General features: G+C 43.2%; 1 long non-coding RNA gene across 1 annotated transcript; it reads right to left on the bottom strand.

Moving 5' to 3' along the window:
- Positions 1-10,337: 10,337 nt before the first annotated feature.
- LOC121675616 lies at positions 10,338-14,579 on the bottom strand. Its single transcript, XR_006020137.1, has 3 exons — positions 14,364-14,579; positions 11,554-13,121; positions 10,338-11,160 (listed from the first exon to the last, which is right to left on the bottom strand). It is a non-coding gene; the product is annotated as an uncharacterized LOC121675616 (long non-coding RNA).
- Between the last annotated feature and the right edge of the window lie 4,377 nt (positions 14,580-18,956).

The raw sequence follows: 18,956 nt of genomic DNA, 5'->3' as shown, positions 1-18,956 counted from the left end.
AGCAGGAGCTGTGTTGGTGGCTCTGCAGACAGCGCTCTGTCACCAGAGACAGCTCTGGATGAGCACATCCCTGAAAGACTGTATCTGAGGATGCTGTCTGCCAGATGGCCCCAAATTCTTCCCTAGGCTTTAGAGTTCTTCATTATTTCATCCTTTTTTAGGACTATGAAGCCCTGCCTCATGCAAAATGAGGCTTTGCCTGCTTTAAGCAGTGGTGAGGCAGTGTCTCCAAGAGCTCTCAGCATGGCAGACTGATGTTTTTACCCAGCATTCGCAGGTAACTCTGCTCACACCAAGGGCAGCTACCAAACACTCTTATTTCAAGTGAGGATGAAACATGTCTCCCCAGCTCATAAGAAATATGCCCTGTGGAGAGGCTGGCTGGGTCAAGAAAATGGTCAGTTCAGGAATAGACTAGGAAGCAGTGGTTTGTAAAGCCAGACTGGTCTAGGACCACATCTGAGCTCAGGGGAGGAAGACACCACCAAAGCAGTATGATGTGCAAGGGACCAGAAGTGATAAAAAGGAAGAAGAAAGAGGAGAAGATCAAGTGGAAATAAGAGGATGTTGAGGGGCAGAAAAAACCAGCAGATGAGATGGAAAACACAAGCTGGATAAACACTATTCTATCCCCCCTCCTTACTGAGGAAAAGCACTTTGAAAATAAGTCATTATTATTATTATTACAAACATAAAGAAATAATCCCACTTTTGCTCTATCATCTGTCCGTTTGGTTGAGAAATGTCAGAGGCTCAGGAAGGGGAGGAGGAACGGTTGACATCAGACAACATCCATTTGTAAAATTGTATCTGCCAGTTTCCCAGCAGCTGAGATCTCCAGTTAATATCAGGAGTGAATGTGAAAGGTTAGACAGAAGGGAGCTGGGGGTGGAGGAGTGATGATTTTCAGTTCTCCCCAGCAATTCTTGGCACAAGAGCCAGCACTTGATAATGAATTGACTCAGTCACTAACTCACATAGGCTCCCTCTCTAGTAATGGACTCCAGTTTCATTAGCAAATACAATTGACTGTAAAAATAAACACACTTGCACACTCCCCCTCGTGTGCTGCTGACACAGCCTTGATTGACGGATCTCACAAGAACATCAATGAAAGGAGAGGACAGTTGATGTTATCAGTCAGCTTGAACATGGATGGAGCTAATAATAATATCTTACTTTTACACAGTTTCTTTCTGTCACAATCCAAAGCACCATAGAAAACAGAGCAGTCTAGCAAGCTCTGAATGGTTTGCAGTAAGTAATTTTGAGAAGGGACTCTCATTTTAAACTTCTCTGTTCAGTTGCTCAGAGGAGCCATATTTTAAATCTATTAATTTTCTGCTAGCACTGACAGTGAACAATACCCAGAGTTAACAGCCTAGAAAAGAGAACAGAAAGCAGCCAGGCTTTGTTTTGTTTGCCAAATAAACAAATCTCAAACAGTTCCTTTGGTTCTGAAGCACGACTGCACATACCTGGGCCTCATCCTAGTGATCATGTATTCTGGCGAGCCTCAGGAAAAATTATCAAAGACATTATGCCTGAGTTATCTGAGAATGAAAGGGGGAGAGATGGAAGAAAGTATATTTACAGCCTTTAAACAAATAATTAATCAGATCTTTTTGCACTACTGAAGAGCAAGTAGTTGAGATGACACTTCGGTGAGGAATTGTCATTGCACCAGATCATAATGAAGAAAAAAATATTCATCATTTCAGAAGTGTGTCTAGGCATTAGCAATGTACACATGCAGTAACACCACAACATTATGCACAGAACATGCCTAGCAGTCTGCAATGGCAGATGCAGTTTTATACAGAAGCAACCACTTCCCATCAAAGATTATACATTGCAAAAATTCCAGCAAAGGGCCATTATGCACATACTCCACAGGCTATGTCTGAAGGCACTATTTAGAACAAGAGCTGTATGTACGTCTCCCAGCACGCAGTGTTCAGTATGCATTATCCCACTTCACACTACTCACTGCACAGATCCTCCTGCCTGAACTGTCAGCTGCAATCTCACCGAAAAGGGCAAGAGAGTTGAACCCATTCCCCTCATGTTTAATATCATGAAGTCTGGAGTGCAGTTTCACCCCTCGGTGAGAGGGTTTCTGACAAGGCCCCACATTTTCCACAGCAGCAGAATTTTCTATGGAATACATTTTATTTCTTCTTAAACTGCAGGACTGCATTCTTCAGGTAATGACATTCTACTCTAAGATCGTAAAGAAACCTTAAAATACCAAACAGATGTAATCTGATGCCATGCTGCCCTCCTGAATCCACAATCAGCATGGACACCCCCTCTTCCATTCTCATCCAGGGAGGTTTTATGCCTGAGCCAGCTTTGTGGCTCGTCAGTACATGTGAGAAAGGCATCAAAGCTTCCCTTTTCCTTACTGGCATCTAATGCTAATTAAAACAAAATTATTAGCTCTATTAGGTTCCCGTTAATGGAGAAAACAGATGAACAAATCAGGGGTTCCTTAGACCCAGTACACACAGTGGCTGATTTACCAAACCCCAAGTTACCATTGCTTCTCTCATTGCTTTCCCCATCGGCTGGTTCAGCAGTGTACAGCAACCAGTACAAAAACTCATTTCATATTGAAAAGAGAGATGCTGTGCAAAACAAATTCAATGTAACCTCAATATTATTAATGAAAAGAACACAACATTAACCAAAACATTATAATTTTATATGTAAATACTTTTTTTTTTTAAGAATTCTACAAATTGCCCATTGCAAAGTAAGGAGTTTTCCACCAGCATTAAACCCCAGTCATTGGGTCTTGAGTTTGTTTCTAGCAGCTGGATGGCAAGGCCATCTCAGACCTGGTTCCTGCAAATAATCCAGCCTGGCTGGTTCTTTCCCAGTCACTTCTTATCTCTTCTGCTTACCCAGCACATTCCATCAACTGCCACGTTTCCCAGCAATGCTTCTATACAGTAGTCTGTGGACATCAGCTTGTGGACTTGAAGGAAAGGGCATCAAACTCAGCTCAGCTAAACTGGCACAAATGAGTAGTATTAGGGACTGGAGATTGCCAAAATCTCGGTCCCTTAGAGGCTGAAGATAGGATTTTCTGTGTGGACGAAGGTCCTGAGGAAGCAGAGAAAAAGTGAAAGGGTTTCTTTAGGAAGACGGAAGAAGAGGAAGTAGAAATGAGCCAATCCCCACCTGTAAGTTCAAACCATCAAGAACACACCTATGCTTCCTGAATGCTTTAATGTAGAGATGGAAAGCCATCATTTCCCATTTCCAGTCTAACCGTGATGCCATGTTTTGCACAAAAGCCCATCTGTTGTTGATGCTCAGTGTGCTCGACAGTTCTCTATTCCCCTCCACCACAAGCTGTTGCTGTGGGGTTCAGTTCTTCTCCTCCCAAATCTCATTTGCTTTCTGCAGCCAACAAGCTGCAGCTCTGAATGACTCCTAAAGAGGACAGAAGACGTGCAGCTTCTGATCTTGCTGATGGAAGAATTTGCTTTGTAACCTTTACCTTTTTTCTTCTAGCATACAGGAACTCCTCTGTGTACAAACACCCCTTTATTTTTGTACCCGCTTGCCCCAGATTCTTGCTCCTCCTACTTCCTGTATAGCATTCAGCACATCCTAACTCCTGGGACAGACCCTTCTAATAACATCAGGTGAATAGAATAGGAGAAGTTTTATAATAGAAAATTTTGTTTGTTTTAAATATATATTAATCATGCCAGTGTGCAACAGAGAAGATTTAATTAGCCAGTGAAGCTCGCCTTTGGTACGTTTTCATGAATACAGGAAGAGTTTTGATGCATGACTTCAGGCTACTACAACAAACAAAGAAAACACACCGTGAAATTAAGAAACATAATAATATACAAGAGAAGACACTTGTCTGCTGTTACACATTTCACTGAGAAATAGGCCACCACCAAACCTGGATCAAGCTGCCTAAATCTGGGGATATATTTTAATTCAGATCAAATTCTTGCACTGCAGTCTCACTTAAATGCTGGAAAGCAGTTAATCGCACGTGAGCTGCTGCACAGGACCCTAGGCGAAAATGAAGAGAGAGAAGCAAGCACGGGTGACTAAATAAATGACCCTGATGTGACACATGATGAAACCCCAAGGTTGTTTTGCATTATTTTGACAGCAAGGGCTGCAGAAAGACTGTTGTGCCAACCAGGACAACACCAGAACACAGCATGACCCTGCCCATATTTCTGCCATGCTCCCTATTATGGGTCTGCACAGATCTGAAGTGGACTCACCCAGCAGCACAAGTGCTCACACAGCTCTTTAGAGCATAGGTAGGTCCTGCTGGAGTCAGTGATGTGGTACAGACATGTAATACTAAGAGTCAGCATCAAGAGTCAAAGCTGACCTCTTCTAAGCAGCTGCAGAATGGCATCCTTCGGATAGCCAGGCCACTTCTCAGTGAAGGAGGTCTTCAGGTCTTCCCACGTATACCTTTGATCCAGTTCTAACTCTGTCACACATGTCTTGCCTGACTTTCTCTGATGAGCAGAAGTTAAATAATACATTTGACTTTGCAGGTATGTCATAAGGATTCATTATTTAACATTTACACTTCCCTGTATATACTGCTGTGTGATGCCATTTATTGAGTCCTCCATTCATGTTCAGAGGGGGAATCAAACACAAAAACCCAATTGCAGACTACGCAGAGGAAAACTATCCAGTCCAAATTTCTAGAAACTGCTTTCAATTTTATCTACCACAATTTCTAGAGAATCAACTTTTTCTCCAAAGTTTCTGAACTGCCGGTAATGTGCAACCTGAAGGAGCAGCACTGCATCAGCAAGCTTTACCAGGCATGCTGGCAAATTCCTTACAGCTTTATTTGCAGCATCCATTAATGCATGACTGTCTTTCCCATTACCACTTCCACACAGCACAGAGTGAGAAAGAAAACAGCACCTGCCTGCAGACACCTGGGGTTTGCATCCAGGTGTGAGCAGCTGGGGCTCTTTCACATGACTCGGGTTATGAGGGAGCAATATTTGGAGCATACGGATGAGGAGCAGTGTGGGAAGGTCTTACCAAAACTGGCTCTGTCACTTCAGGGCTGAAGAGAAGATTTCATTCTCCAAGAGCTGCCAATCTAGTACTTTTCTGCTAGTGATAATATTTCCTAAGTTTATTTTTAAACTTAGTGAAGTATGTGCTACCTAACAATGTATGTCTCTTCAGTCTCAGGGAAAAAGAAGAAAGAAAAAAACTACTGAATATCAAGTACAGCAAGCCAGAATCAGGTATAACCAAATTATAGCTTAATATGTTTCAGGTATTCCATTTAGAGCTTCTGATCTTTCAAGGAAATAGGTTTTCCCCACTGAGAAATGTATATGCAGTGAAATTAAAGCAACTTTAGCCCCATGTGAACCAAAAGTAGGTTGGGCATCTATTTTAAATAATCACCCAAATGTTAATTTTTCATTATGGGAGGAAGACCTGGGAAGAAAGGAATATTCTCTTCTTCTAACCCATATGTTCACCTCCAAACTACTGTCTTTGCTACTCAAGCCTGGGGTGAAATATAGCACGTGGTTACATGCATAAAATCCAACTGCTGCTATTTGCCATCTTTAGAGACAGGGCAGGGCACAAGTGGCCTGGAGAGTCCTCTTGCAATATTTGGGGCACCATCCAAGTGCTACGTAGCATAACAGGAAAACAAGATGCCAGGGTGAGGGGAAAAACCCAGCGTATGCACAAGTCTTGAAGCTCAGACCCTTCTTCCATCTGAAGTCCATCCTCCCTCTCCCCTTCCTCACGTGGGAGGCAGATCCTGAGGGAACGCTGGCATCCCAGGTGGCCACAGGGGCAGGGAGCTGCGTCTCAGCTGGTGTGGGACTGCTCCTGCCACCCCACACTGGCCCTCCATGAACAAGAGGGAAAAATAAATCCACAGGCAAAGGAGGAAGGCAAGTGCTGCTAAGTGGCTCATTGGTTTCTATGGCAACTGGCTCCGCTCTACTCCAGCTGCTTACCCCACAGTCCCTCTGTCACCCTATTTTTAGCTGAGAAATCAAAGAAAGAGGAAAAGTGGTGGAGGTTTGGGGAGGAGAAAGTTGGGAGACCTTCTTGGGTTTTGCAGAGAGAAGGTTAATACAGATGCAGCCTTGTCTTGCTTTTAATCACAAGTTAAATCCTCTGTGTGAAGGCTTCCTATGGGATTCCTCAGACCTGATGCACAGTCAGATCCCACATTTACCACCACCATGAAGCAGCATGCAAGAAAGGCAGCCCAGCCATCCCCTGCTAAGCATGAGAAGCAGCTAGGCCATGAATTTGCCCTAGGCATTGACACCGAAAAGCAAAAGAAGGATCTTCTACTGCGGAAAAAACTCCCCTCCCACAACCCAACACAATGAAGTGATGGAAGTCAGGACACAAGTATTTTAATAGCTCGTTTCCTTTTTTTAAAAAAAAAAAGTTGAATCTGTCCATGATCCCTCTGTCCTGCATGGTGCAAGAAAATCCTCACAATGAATGCAACACGTTTTGCTCAAATATCTCATTAAGGGAAGAGCCAGAACCAAATTTACCTGGGCTGTACCAAGGCTAAACTTTAGTTTGTGGATTTTGGTGTTGGAGACTTTGGTTGTTGAGCTGCAGTATATCTGCTTATAAATCTAGAAGATATTGTAGCCTGCCGTTTCAGTAAGCATAGGAGTGTGTGTTAATAAAAGCATGGATCCCTTAGCCTCTTCTGTCTGACTACAGCATCACCAAATCACAGCATAAGCTGAGTTGGAAGGGACCCACAAGGGTCATCGAGTCCAACTCCTGGCCTGCACAGGGCCATTTCCAAGAGTCACACCCTGTGCCTGGGAGTACTGTCCAAACGCTTCTTGAGGTCTGTCAGGCTGGTGCTGTGACCACTGCCCAGGGGAGCCTGTTCCAGTGCCCAGACACCCTCTGGGTGAAAAACCTTTTCCTGATACCAGCCTAAACCTCCCCTGACACAACTTCAGGCCGTTCCCTCCAGTCCAGCCAGTGGTCACTACCTGCCTTTCTGAAATGAATGTGCCCAAACACTGTGAGATACAACTATTTTGACATGTATTTCTAGCTTCATTTCCCTCCTTCTCCCCAGAAATTCCAGAAGTTTTATAACTAAATGTTGCAGCTATCCTCCAAATAATAATGCTTAAATTCCAAAGAAGATGTCATAAACATCTATATTCACTTTTTTCATTTCAACTGCCATGACATTTGATGCTTGTATCCAAGCTGTTCCTGCTAACAGGACTGTGCAAGTCTACCTTTGCACCACACATTTTCACTTGCTGCCACAAGAAGGGATATTGATCTGTGTATCTCTGCTCACACAGCAAGGCTTTCCATTTTGGAGCTGTGATATTGTCAGATTAAGAGGACAAGGAAAAGATCAATGATTTCTAACAATGATCACTTTTAAGAGGAAGAGCATTGGTAAAATGACTTACTAGTCCAAGTATTGCATTTGCAGTCTCTGCTAGCAGTTCTGTATCCTGGCAGGCATTAACTCTTTTGCTTTTGATAAAAGAAGTATATTGGGAGAGAATCATCCACTTTAGAAATGTTACTGGCTATGGCATGTGATGGTATATCATTTATATAAATAGAGTAGGTTGCAGCCTTACAAAACTGTGTAAGTGCCAGGGCCCTAGGAAGGCTGGGGGCTCCACAGGGACATCCCTACAGCCCAGCTGAGAAGCAGAGCATCTGGGAGTAAGCAGGGGCAACCCCATCCCATGGCATCAGGTACCTCACTGGAGCAGCAGGGCCGTGGCCAGGCAGGGCAGAGCTGTGGGGAGCTGGAGAGCAGCCCTCCTGCAGCATCACTGGGGCAGAAGCTGATGGCTTTGGGGGCCTGAGGGCCTGGGACCTGGGCAGGGTGGAAGAAGCCCCAAGAAATGCTGGGCAAGGACAATCAGGGCTGTTGGTGTCCTCAGAGCCCTTGAGAAGCTGTACAAGGCAGCTCAAGGAACATTTTAATTCCTAGGCATTTGGAAGCTGGCTTACTCCATACAGCTACTGGGATTTTTTTACTTCCATTTGTGGCCTCCAGAACACAGAGTGGCAACACGCCTCATGGATTAATCACCACTGTGTGAAGTAGCCAGGTACTGCATTTGCCAATTTTTCTCAGAATTGCCTTTTGCTAGTTTCTGGAAAGACACGAAGAAAAGGTCTTGTTCCCAACAAGACCTCTTCTGATACATGTTACTTCAAACATTTTGATCAAGTCCCTTCTGACTGAATTTCATTTCTTGAAGCCACTACCAAGCTCATCCTCCCAGGGAACCTTGTAAAATGCATTAGCAAAATCTGCTCTGGCAGGAAACAACACACTCACCCTATAGCCCTCCTGCACCTCTGCACAGTCTGGGGGACTGTCAGGATGAAAACCCACACAGGAAAGCAGAGAGGACTCAGGACTACAGATCTTCCTCTCACAGCCCTGGAAAATGAAAGACCGCTACAAACAAGACAAGGACAGTAGGAAAGGTACAAAATACTCAAGCACACAATCAGGACTCTTCTGCCAGGACATTTGCTGAAGGTGGCTTCTGGCAAACCGGAAAGAGATGCAGGGGAGAAGAGATCCTTTGCCATGAGGGGCACTGAAGGCAGAAGCAGAGGTGACCTGAAGGAAAGCAGCAAGGCATGCTTGCAAGGCCTTCAGTTCCTCCTTGGAAGGGAGACAGAGAGAAAACGCATGCCAGTAAGCACACATGCACTCACAGGATAGATGGCAGCCTGTGCTGGGTGGTGATGGACAGCTTCACGTCCTGAGCAATAAATGAAAGGGTGAGTGACTCCTTTTAAAAGGGGTAGCCAAGGACGGAAGAGAAAATAATCAGATGTGCATTTACACTTGCCTCTGCAGGTTCAGTAGAGAGGTGGAAGCTCTGTGACTGCCAGACAAGTGGCTTTATTGAGGAACTGTGTCCGATTTGCAAAATTGGAGGCTATGATCCTGACCTTCCTTGTACAGCATTTTCATAACTACAGATGGAAATAGCCAGCCCTAGGTGGTGATTCTGATCATCATTTATTCTGCTTTCTGACAAGAGGAGTGTACAAGCACTTTGAGATGAAATGTGTCTGCACATTTAATATTAATTTATGGAAAGTATTCATGTGCAGTCTTGACATTTGTTTTCCATATATACTAGCAATAGGAAACTCGGGTCTTTGAATGTTTATAAGAAATGAGCACACATGCAAACAATGCTGACAGAAGATTATTTTCTTTAAAACCTGACTATTTTCACTTCTTTTCCATTTCTCATTTGTCCCTTATTCAGCACGTTTTAACCTGCAAATGTTATCCTCAAAGGTCATGGGAAACTCGAATTGTCAAATACAGCTGAGGCACTGCAAAGATGGTACTTGGTAACACATACAGACTGAAACTGATAGAGATATATGTAGAGAAATCTTACAGAGGTCTGACCATAGTGTAAAGTCTAACAAAAGAATCCTCCACTCACCTCTGGGGATCCTCAGCCCTATCCACCATAAACTAGAAGACCAAGTTAAAAAGGAAAAGCCATATTAATTATCAAACATGAATTGGAAACATGAATTGGAACAGTCTCTCATATATGTACTTCCAGATAGTCCATGGCAGCAAGGTTACACAAAACTCTTCAGTCTGGCTGACACAGCCTAAAACTCGGTGCTGACTCCTTCAATGAACTACAGGGCTGTCAACAAACACATGCAGAGCAGCTACAAGTCATGGAAGTCTATTTGCTCTGCAGAGCCCTTGGATAAACCCCTCCTGAGAGTGGTCCTCAGGATAACTGAGCTACAAAGCTGGTGGGTGCCAGTGACCACGTCAACACCTGCTCTCTCATTAATGATCTTGATGCCATGAAGATTTTTGCCTTTTCTTTTACACCCCTGTTATACCTTTTTACAACTTCTGTATTCCTGGTGCTTTTCGCTTACATTCTTGGACTTGTTTGTCAAGCTGAGAGACTAAACATTTTAGAAGCTTCATAGCTAGGGATCAGTGTGCCCCAGACCCCAAGGTCCTCTCCAGAACATATTCTGTAAACCAAGATAGAACCATCCAGAGGAAGGTTCCTTGGGGAGGGGGGCTCACTTGAGCCTCTCATTGGGGAATCTTTGATAGATATGCTAATTAGTAAAACCTATAATGTTATACCCAAGGTTGGGGGGGGGGGAGACACAGAGACACAGAGAGAGAGACACAGGGATAGACTCGGCAGGGTGCATCTCGATGCATATGACCTAGATGTATACACCTAAGGATCCTTAAAATAAATACCAAGGTAAAATCCCTTTTCCCCTTCTAACCGTGTATGACTCTTGATTTTAAAACCAGGAAAAGGCATCAATCTCAAATCCCTCATCCTCAGTGGGAAGCGAGATAAATCGGAAATACAGAGAGAAGACTCTCTCCTGGAGAAGGAAATAAGCTTTTTGGAGTGGCCCATCCAGCAGTTCAGGGGAGTACTAAAGGGAAGAAAGGTGAAAATCAGACAAACAGCTTTTGTTCCTTTTTCATAAGAACTGCTAAGCTATTTTGCATTAAAGAGATGTTCATTTGTTAAGGGTAACTCCACAGCCATTAGATCTCTTCTAGCAATGTCCTACGTGGATGTTTATCATCTGCTGTGTTAGACTTTGAGCTCAGTCTCCTTGCTATCAAGCAAGAGTGACTTGCAGGTCCCAGTCCAGGTGTTGTGCCACTTGCGTACTTTGCATTCTGGGCACAGATACAGAGGAACTGAATCTTGAGGCTCTTTGTTTTCTCATCAGTTGTTTTAATTAAGCAGAATAATTCCATTACTCTATACAGAGGGAACAGGCAGTCTATCTTGTCCTTCTGAGGTCTGTTTGCTGGTTCATAATTTGCAGCAGTGATCTTGAAAAAGCTGGTAGAATTTACAACCAGGCACTCTTCAGAAAGGAGATACATCACTGAGAATTACTTGCTTAAGCAGGTCACTCTCCCCATTATCCAGTGCAAAAGGCCTGTAAGGTAATTTTCATTATACCTGGTGTCCTAAGTCCACGTCACTCTGATGTTCACAGTAAAGGAGTTCATTCAGTTTATTAGCATCCTTAAAACTCTGGCCACACCTTGGTATCCAGCGACCCTGGTTGCCTTGGCTGCAGAGAGATAGCAGAGGCATTTAAAGATCTTTTGCCAGCAAAAGAAGCAGCAATAGAATGAAAAAGGGAGGAAGATGCTGTGCTACACAAGATATCTAGGAAAGACATTATGCAGGTTACTAGAAACATCCTGCAAGAGAAGCAGACTTCTAGGTATTATTTCAGAGACTGAAAGCGTCTGAAACATCACAGGATGATGATGTTGTGACTACTTTTGTATTTCAGTATCTCCACCAGGAAACAGCTCACAAGGTGCTTTCAGTGAAAAGCAGTAAACAGCTGGAAGCTAGGATTGCACAGCTACAATGGCCCACAGGAGAGAGCCAAACACCAAGCACAAGCAGGCACTGGAAGCATTCGAAACACATCTTATGAGCAACTGTGGCTCACCCTTAATACAGGCTTTCAGCTGGATCAATGACTCAGTTCAGAGAAGTGATGGGGTAACACACATCCTGATGAGTTTGGCAGACACTAGACTTCTTTGAGGATACTGATGTGCCCTGAACCGCCCCTCCTGCCCCATCCTGCACAGGCCCATCCTTTGCTCCTTATGGTCTGTGTTGGTGAATCCTCAAAGATTTTTCTCTCTGGTGTACTACTTTGAGACACCTTTGCAGCAAATTACATGGCATCATTCAGCAAGAGACAAAGGTCACATATCCAGCTGGGAAGTGGGCTAGCAATATCGTACTGCGTGATTCCTAAAACCAGCTGTAATAATGGGGATAATGTAAGGGACTGACATAACAGCAATCTGACAATTTGGTGTTGCTATGCAACTTGAGTTGGGAACAGACTTTTGCAGTTGCTTCTTAGCTGTCCATTGAATGCTCAGTGAAAGTGTCTGGCTACCTTCCCCACTCATCACTTTACCTAAAGCAGCAAGAATCCATGTGCAGGTTTTGTGCCAAGGTGCCCTCTTCAAGCCACTAGTGTAAGCAAACTGAGATGCAGACACTTTCCAATATGAATGAGAATCGTGTTGTGCTACACACACATAAACAGCTACATACATTCACACACATTTCTCTTTCCTCTGATTTATTGCATATCTTCCCCTTGTTCCTCCTTTCTCACCTTAAGGTTATCATGTTGTCAAAGAAGAGCACTGTCTTTGGAAGCTTTTCCCCGGCCAAGTCACACCTATTATCACACCAGTTCACACTGTTTTCTTACTTTGTACATGTAATTCCTTCAGACCTTTCCATCTTTCTCCCAACTGTTTTCTCAGACTCATACAAAGTGGGAATAGATACAGTACTTGCTCTACCTCGTTTTATTCATCTGTCCTGAAAGTGCCTTGACCTGTCTTGAAACTGACCAGTTTTAAAACCCACAAGCAATGATGCCTTCAGCCCTTTCCTTGGGACTCTGACAGACTGACAAAACTCAGTGGTTAAGGAAGCTGACTTGCTCGTCTCCCTGGCTGAAACCTGACTGCTCCTAGTGACATCTCTTTGTGCTACCCTCAAAAACTTGCCCTTGCATGCTGGTAGCACCTGAACACCAAGGTGAAGGCTATTCTGCATCATGAGTAACTCATTCCCTATGATCCTTTGTTATCACTTCCCAGACCTCTCTCAATTTGTTCCTTTTCCCTGAATTCCCGTGCTTTCCACAATCTGTTTCGTGGTGTTGCTTGTGTGATGTTTAATAGCCGCAGCTCAGAGTTGGCTGCATTTCAGTGGTAGGAGGGGGAACACAGGGAACTGTGAACTGAAACTCCGTATAATGTTGCTAGAGATGAGAACAAGTAAGGGAGTGTTTGCTATGCACACTATCTCCAGAAAAACGTCTTTGCTAACGTGTATCTGTGCAGGCATTGTGGAGATAGGGATTACGTTATGCAGAGGGGAAGAGAAGCTGACTGACAGTAGAGATTTGCAGTCCATATTGATGTTTCACAATTGTGCATCTGTCTGCAGAACGGCCATGAAGCTCTTGAAGTCATTGCACTAAAAAAAAAATAAGGAAAGATAAATCAATAACTTCACTCACCCTTTTACCACAGCTCAGAGGGTGGAGGAGGAGTGTGTCATAACAGCTCACACTAGTGAGAAAATTTTAATCGAACAGTCTTCAACCAGAAAATACCACTTCAATAAAATCAACATTTTTCAAAAAATTCGAAGTACAAATGAAAAATCCCTATGTAAAAGGAGGCTGAAACAAAAATTTCAGTATTGAAAAGTTTGTCTTAAGGAAAAAAATGACAGATTTTCTTTCAAATTAAAATACTACTTTTGAAAGCAACTTATTTTCTTAACATATTTTTCTGCTTGTATTGTTTTTACGTTCTTCAGTTAATAATGAGAGACACTGATGTGTTCAATATCCTGCCATTAGCCTGGAAACAGGTTTCTAGGATATTAAAGCAATTGGTCCCTAACTAGTACCCAGAACGTTTCTATTTCAGAGTGCAAAAATTTAAATTGTTTCATTCAGCACAGACTAATAAAGCTGCTATTGCTTTTGATAGAAAACTCATTACTTTGTAGAAAAATCACTTGTTTTGAATATAAAGTATCACCTGTACTAAATTATATAACAATATTTAATTATTATATGCATGTTATGTTATGTTACTGGTAGGATTGCATAACATGGCCTCATACGAGATTTGATTTGGCACAACAACTGCATTTCAACTGATATGTGAAATGGTACCAAAACTTTACTAATTTTCAAAATAAAATATCAGTTATTTTTCTAAAAGTATCTAATGGAAATGTTCATAATTTTTAGTTCCTAGGAATACACTGAAAACAGTATTTTTATCATGAGAAGTAACAAGACGCCTTGAAATCATAAACTTTGACATTTCTCTCAAATGAACATTTCAAGTTTCATCTGGCTCTCACTTAACCTGTGATTCATTCTTTGTACTAACTCTAAATCTCCCTATTTGGAATAGTTTTCAGATTGGAGGCCTTGTCGAAAGCAATCATCATAAATTCAGCATGCACTTTATCATAGCTGGCTCTACCAGCATTCGTTGCAAGATAAAGCAGCTAATCGGTACTCACTTTCATCCCAATATTAATTCTTTTTTATGCATTCACAGGGATCGCAAAATTTTCCCCATCAGAATACATAAATGAGGATAAAATAAATCAGGATAAATTAAATCAATCTTGCCACCCAACCACACCCAAGAACACAGAGGGTTTCAAGGCTCCCACCACAGCCCTGCTCACAAGATCCTGTTGCAGGGAGGACCCGGGATTGGACTGACACTTCTCCTCCATTCCTCTGCTCACCCCACTGCGCACCAGGAGAGCTTGGACTTCCCTTTCTAGCATGTGAAGCCAAGAAGAAAAGAAAAAGATCTCCCTTCTGAAAGCACAAGTCCCCTTCCTCCTGCCGTCAGCAGCTGCAGTGGAACCGCAACCCAAGGCTTCCACCTAGTGTCTGCCGGCCAGCTCGGCACAACACCCCGCGGCACTGTGCCAGGTGCTGTGCTGGGGGGAGGCTGGGGGCGCCAGGGGTGCCCTGGAGCCCACATCAAGAGCAAAGCCTTGGCTTATTTTTGAGGTGGGAATATTTTCCTTACAATACAAAACCAAGCCTCGGCTCATTATGAACCACCCAAGCTGTCATCTAGAACTAACCAGCTTCTGGTTTACATGTGGAAAATAAGATTATTGTAACATATTTATTTTTTGCCCCATCATACAGACAGTGCTACAATCCAAGGCTTTAGGATGCAACAGAAAAGAGGAGATGAGAAGCTTGTTGAATTAGGCAGGACCACTCTCATATGCCCAAGGATATTTTTTTAACCTTTCTCTTGTTCTGACTTGCCTTCATGGTAAGCCCACAAGCAAACTGAATGACTTTCTAACACTTTAGTCCTGCGAATTAGGAGATACTTAAAAATTAGGCACAGCCTTTAGAATAGATATGTGATATACAGGCGCTGTCCTTCCACTTGTGTTCAACTCTTTCCTCCACCTTCATTTCACATCAAGGTGATGGCTGCTCTGCATCATGAGTAACTCATTCCCTATGACCCTTTTTTTATCACTTCCCAGACAACCTTTGGTGGGACTCTAACCAAAACAAAGAACAAAGGACCTTATCACCAATCTTTTCTGCCTATCCCTTTCTCCATCCTATGAAAAGACAGTGTGCTTGCTGTTGAATTTTTATTTCCTTAAGGGCATCTAAAGCAGTACAATCTTGGTAGCTGTCAAGGCAGCACCTTTTTTTGTTTGTTGTCACCCTCATACACTCACACAGTGACCTGATATGAAACCGTCTTCTACCTTCTCTGGTAAGTCCAGGTTTTAAAAATCTCTAGTGCAGGTGTTTCCAAGACCTTTCACAAAAGGCAGTTCATCAGTTTTAAAATGCTTCTCTTCATCTCTCTGCTTCAGCTACCTTGGAGCAAGATTCCTTGTGCTTTGGTTTATGGAAGCTAGAGGCTGTGTTCTCCCTCCAACACCTGCTATTAGTCATTTGGGCAAGTGGGTGTGTATATATAGATCCATACATACACCCATTCACAAGAAAATTCTGTTAAGAGGAGCTCAGAGCTTACAACAGGGCCCCAGAGCTTTTTAGAATATGTAGTCACACTTGGAAACTGGAGTCACTGAAAGCCATAAAAACTCACCAAGCCATGAAACCTGATCCAGCTGCCTCAGCGTTCCAGTATCCCACTGCTCTCACCTACAAAAGCCCATATTCCTTCAGCTTCCCAGCTGCCTACTCTTTTGATAATGTGCATGAAATTTGGGATATGTTCTAAGAGGTTCAAAGACCATTTTAGCTGAATCAGTCTGTGTGCAATGCAAACATAAACAGGAAAGGAGAAGCCACTGATGGAAGAAATGGCTGAAGCCGATGCATACACATTGCCCCTTGGGAATGATGAAGGGTTGTGGAATACAGACATAGCATCCTGCTAGCAAAAGACCACCAGATTCCTGTGTGGGAGCTCCACCACACTACTGGTAGGAGCTATAGGGTGAATACAGAGAGTATATTTCATTGACGTCACTAGCCAGCATTACTTAGAACAGGGCTAAGCACAACTGCAAAAAGAACTGCCTCCAAGCTATTCTATTTATATTCCTACCAGAGCTACCATTGGTACAGTCATTCTGCTGCTGAAATCCTGACCCTGTCGTTGCCAGTGTAGCCACAGACCAGAGGAGATCATTTTGGATCTTTTCAGAATTTGGCATGTCTTAATACCAGCGAAAGCAGCATTGGCAGGGGGTGGAGCGTGCTATTTGCATAGGACCTGCGTCAGGATTGGCATTCAGTGAACAGCAAGACATATACAGGCATTTTATCCCAATATAGAGAATAACGCATCTTCCTCTGCGTTGCTGGTGGTAACTTTGGCAGTCCAAGGAACAATGGTAATTGCTTGTTACTGTGGAAACAAGACCTCCAGAAATAACACTAATGAGCCAGCAGGGTCGTGGGAGAAACACAAGCATACCGTCTCCTGCAAACATACATGATTTGGCTGCACAGAGGAGACGGGGCTCTGGGGAGAGGAGCAATTTATTTGAATGCAACAGGCACCCAGCACAACCTCCATTCATCCCCCATGCCAGTCTGAGCCTGCAAACAATTTAAGTTACTTGAAAAAAGTGCTCAGATAATTTTGGAAATTTCACCTTTCTCCCTGCCTTAAATTTTGGGGAAGTTGACTCAGAGATCCTCCCTCCTCTGGAGGGACCCATTTTATGCAATACATCTGATAGGAAGATGTCTCCAAAAACCTCTCTATGAAAAACACATTCTTACAAATTTCCCTAACCAGTTCTACAGACGCAAGGGATACCAGTAATCTGAGGGATGAGTCTATAAGCACCTGAATGGCAAGGTCCTTCTCCTAACAACAGTCTGTTCGTGAATCCACCACTCCACCCTAAACAAGATGAAAGAAGGAATGTGTACAGCAGAAGAGGGGAAAGAAGGTAGGAGACACCAAGAGCTTACTGCAGCTTCAGCATGTGTCTTTTTCACCTTTCAGGCTGTGTTGCTCTTGACAAAGAGAGGAGAAGATAGTGTAAAGGAAGTGAGATGATGGATGGTAACCTGTGAACACAGCTATTTTTTGTGCTCCATATTCTTTTGCCTTCTAAAATCCCCAAAACGATGCTTTCTGCCCCCAGTTCCTACTGGGACAGCAGTGTGGTGGGTGGCTGCATATTTATAGTCAGCTCGGCCTCATGTGCTAGATGCCAGGAAGTGGACCTATTGCTCCAACTGCCCTGAAGGATTCTTCCTTCTGCCTGCCAGTGGCTCCAAGGCTGTTAAACCTGATCTTCCTAGTTAAAGGTGACGTACTTCACATTAGCAGGGGGCCTCAAAGGAGCAAAGAGAGGCACAGAAGCCAGAGCTAGCCCAGGCCAGACAACACTTTCAAACACATCCTGCCTTAACTTGAAGGAATGTTTTTGATTGCTCCACCCTACAGGGGAAAGAAAAGAAGATGTAAACGTCAGTCACAGGGAGAAGAAAGGCATGAGTGTACTCAGGTAACAGGGCCTTTTTTACTGGGGGCTCCTGTGGCAGGCCAGGAGCTTCTCAAAAAGCAAATAAACAGGTAGGGTCACCACTTTGCTTGTTATTGCACTCCCTTGAATCATTTTTATTCACTGTTTGTTTATTAGCTATACCAAGAAGCCTCAGATAAAATCAAGGCACTACTGCACAGATTAGGAATATCCCTGACACCAGCGCTTGCTACACTGTATGCCCACACAACAAGCAAAAGGAGAAGAAGAAAAAGGGTGTTGTCTACAGATGAGGACCTAAGGCAGAAAGACACGGAATGACTCAGCCATGGTTATGTCAAGAGTTAGTGGCAGAGTCAGTAGTTCACTAATAGCAACTTCAGTCTGCACAGCCTTTGTCCAGAGCTTTAATCATAAACTCCTCCATTTTCCTACAACCCCAAAATAGAACATGGGCAAGCGGTGCAAAGGAGTTTGACATATAAATGGGAAATAAAAATCAGAAGTTAAATGATCAAGATGTTGACATGTCCTTCAAATATTGCATTGACACAATATTGTAGGCAAGGGTTCTCCACAGCTTTAATAATTTTAATTTCAGAAATCTTAATCCCATTTGTGTGAGGGGCTTTTTCTTCTTTAGAATAAATAAAAATAATTTAAAAAAGGTTTAAGGCCTGAAGTTGCTCTCAGACATATGTGTAAAACAAAACAAAATAGAGCTGTGTGTATATTGAGGCCAATAAATTTACAGTATGCTCCCCACTGCTGAGTTGCTGGGGCCCCAGCTCAGGATTTCTGCTTGTCCCCAGCAACAGTCGGTGACACTGCAGGTATCAGAGCAGAGCATGATCCAGCAACTCCTGGAGAGCCAAACTGATTTAGACCTGCACTCAGGGAACAATGGAGCCAGTTGACTTAAGGAAGAAAAATACCCCAAAGACTGCTGCTTTCAAAAAAAGGAAGCAGAGTTTAAATCCATACAGCCTCTCTCTGATCTGGTTACATGAGCAGTGTCCAGGGTGTAAGAACCTCATAGATGTTAAAAAAAGAGAGGAGAAATGAAACTCAGTTTGGGTAACAATTTCTGAGGTTGTAGCCACATATTTGCCTAGAGCATCCCACCCCTCCAAACTCAGAAGGTTACCATGGTGACAAATTTCAGCTGTAGGTAAGAAGGAAATATTTCTGTACGAAAGCCATTTTGTAGAAATATAAAACCTAAAGATTAAGCCCCATTGCACCATTTATAATCTTCGTTGCCACATATTCACAACTAGATGAGCTTTCTTGTCTCAAGAACAGTTA

Source organism: Corvus kubaryi, unplaced genomic scaffold (genome assembly GCF_017639235.1).
Source record: "Corvus kubaryi isolate FWS band 111438036 unplaced genomic scaffold, C.kubaryi_AGA036_p1.0 74, whole genome shotgun sequence".
Taxonomy (NCBI): Eukaryota; Metazoa; Chordata; class Aves; order Passeriformes; family Corvidae; genus Corvus; species Corvus kubaryi.
Note: the sequence above shows the minus strand (reverse complement) of the source record. Positions and strands in the feature narration are given on the sequence as shown.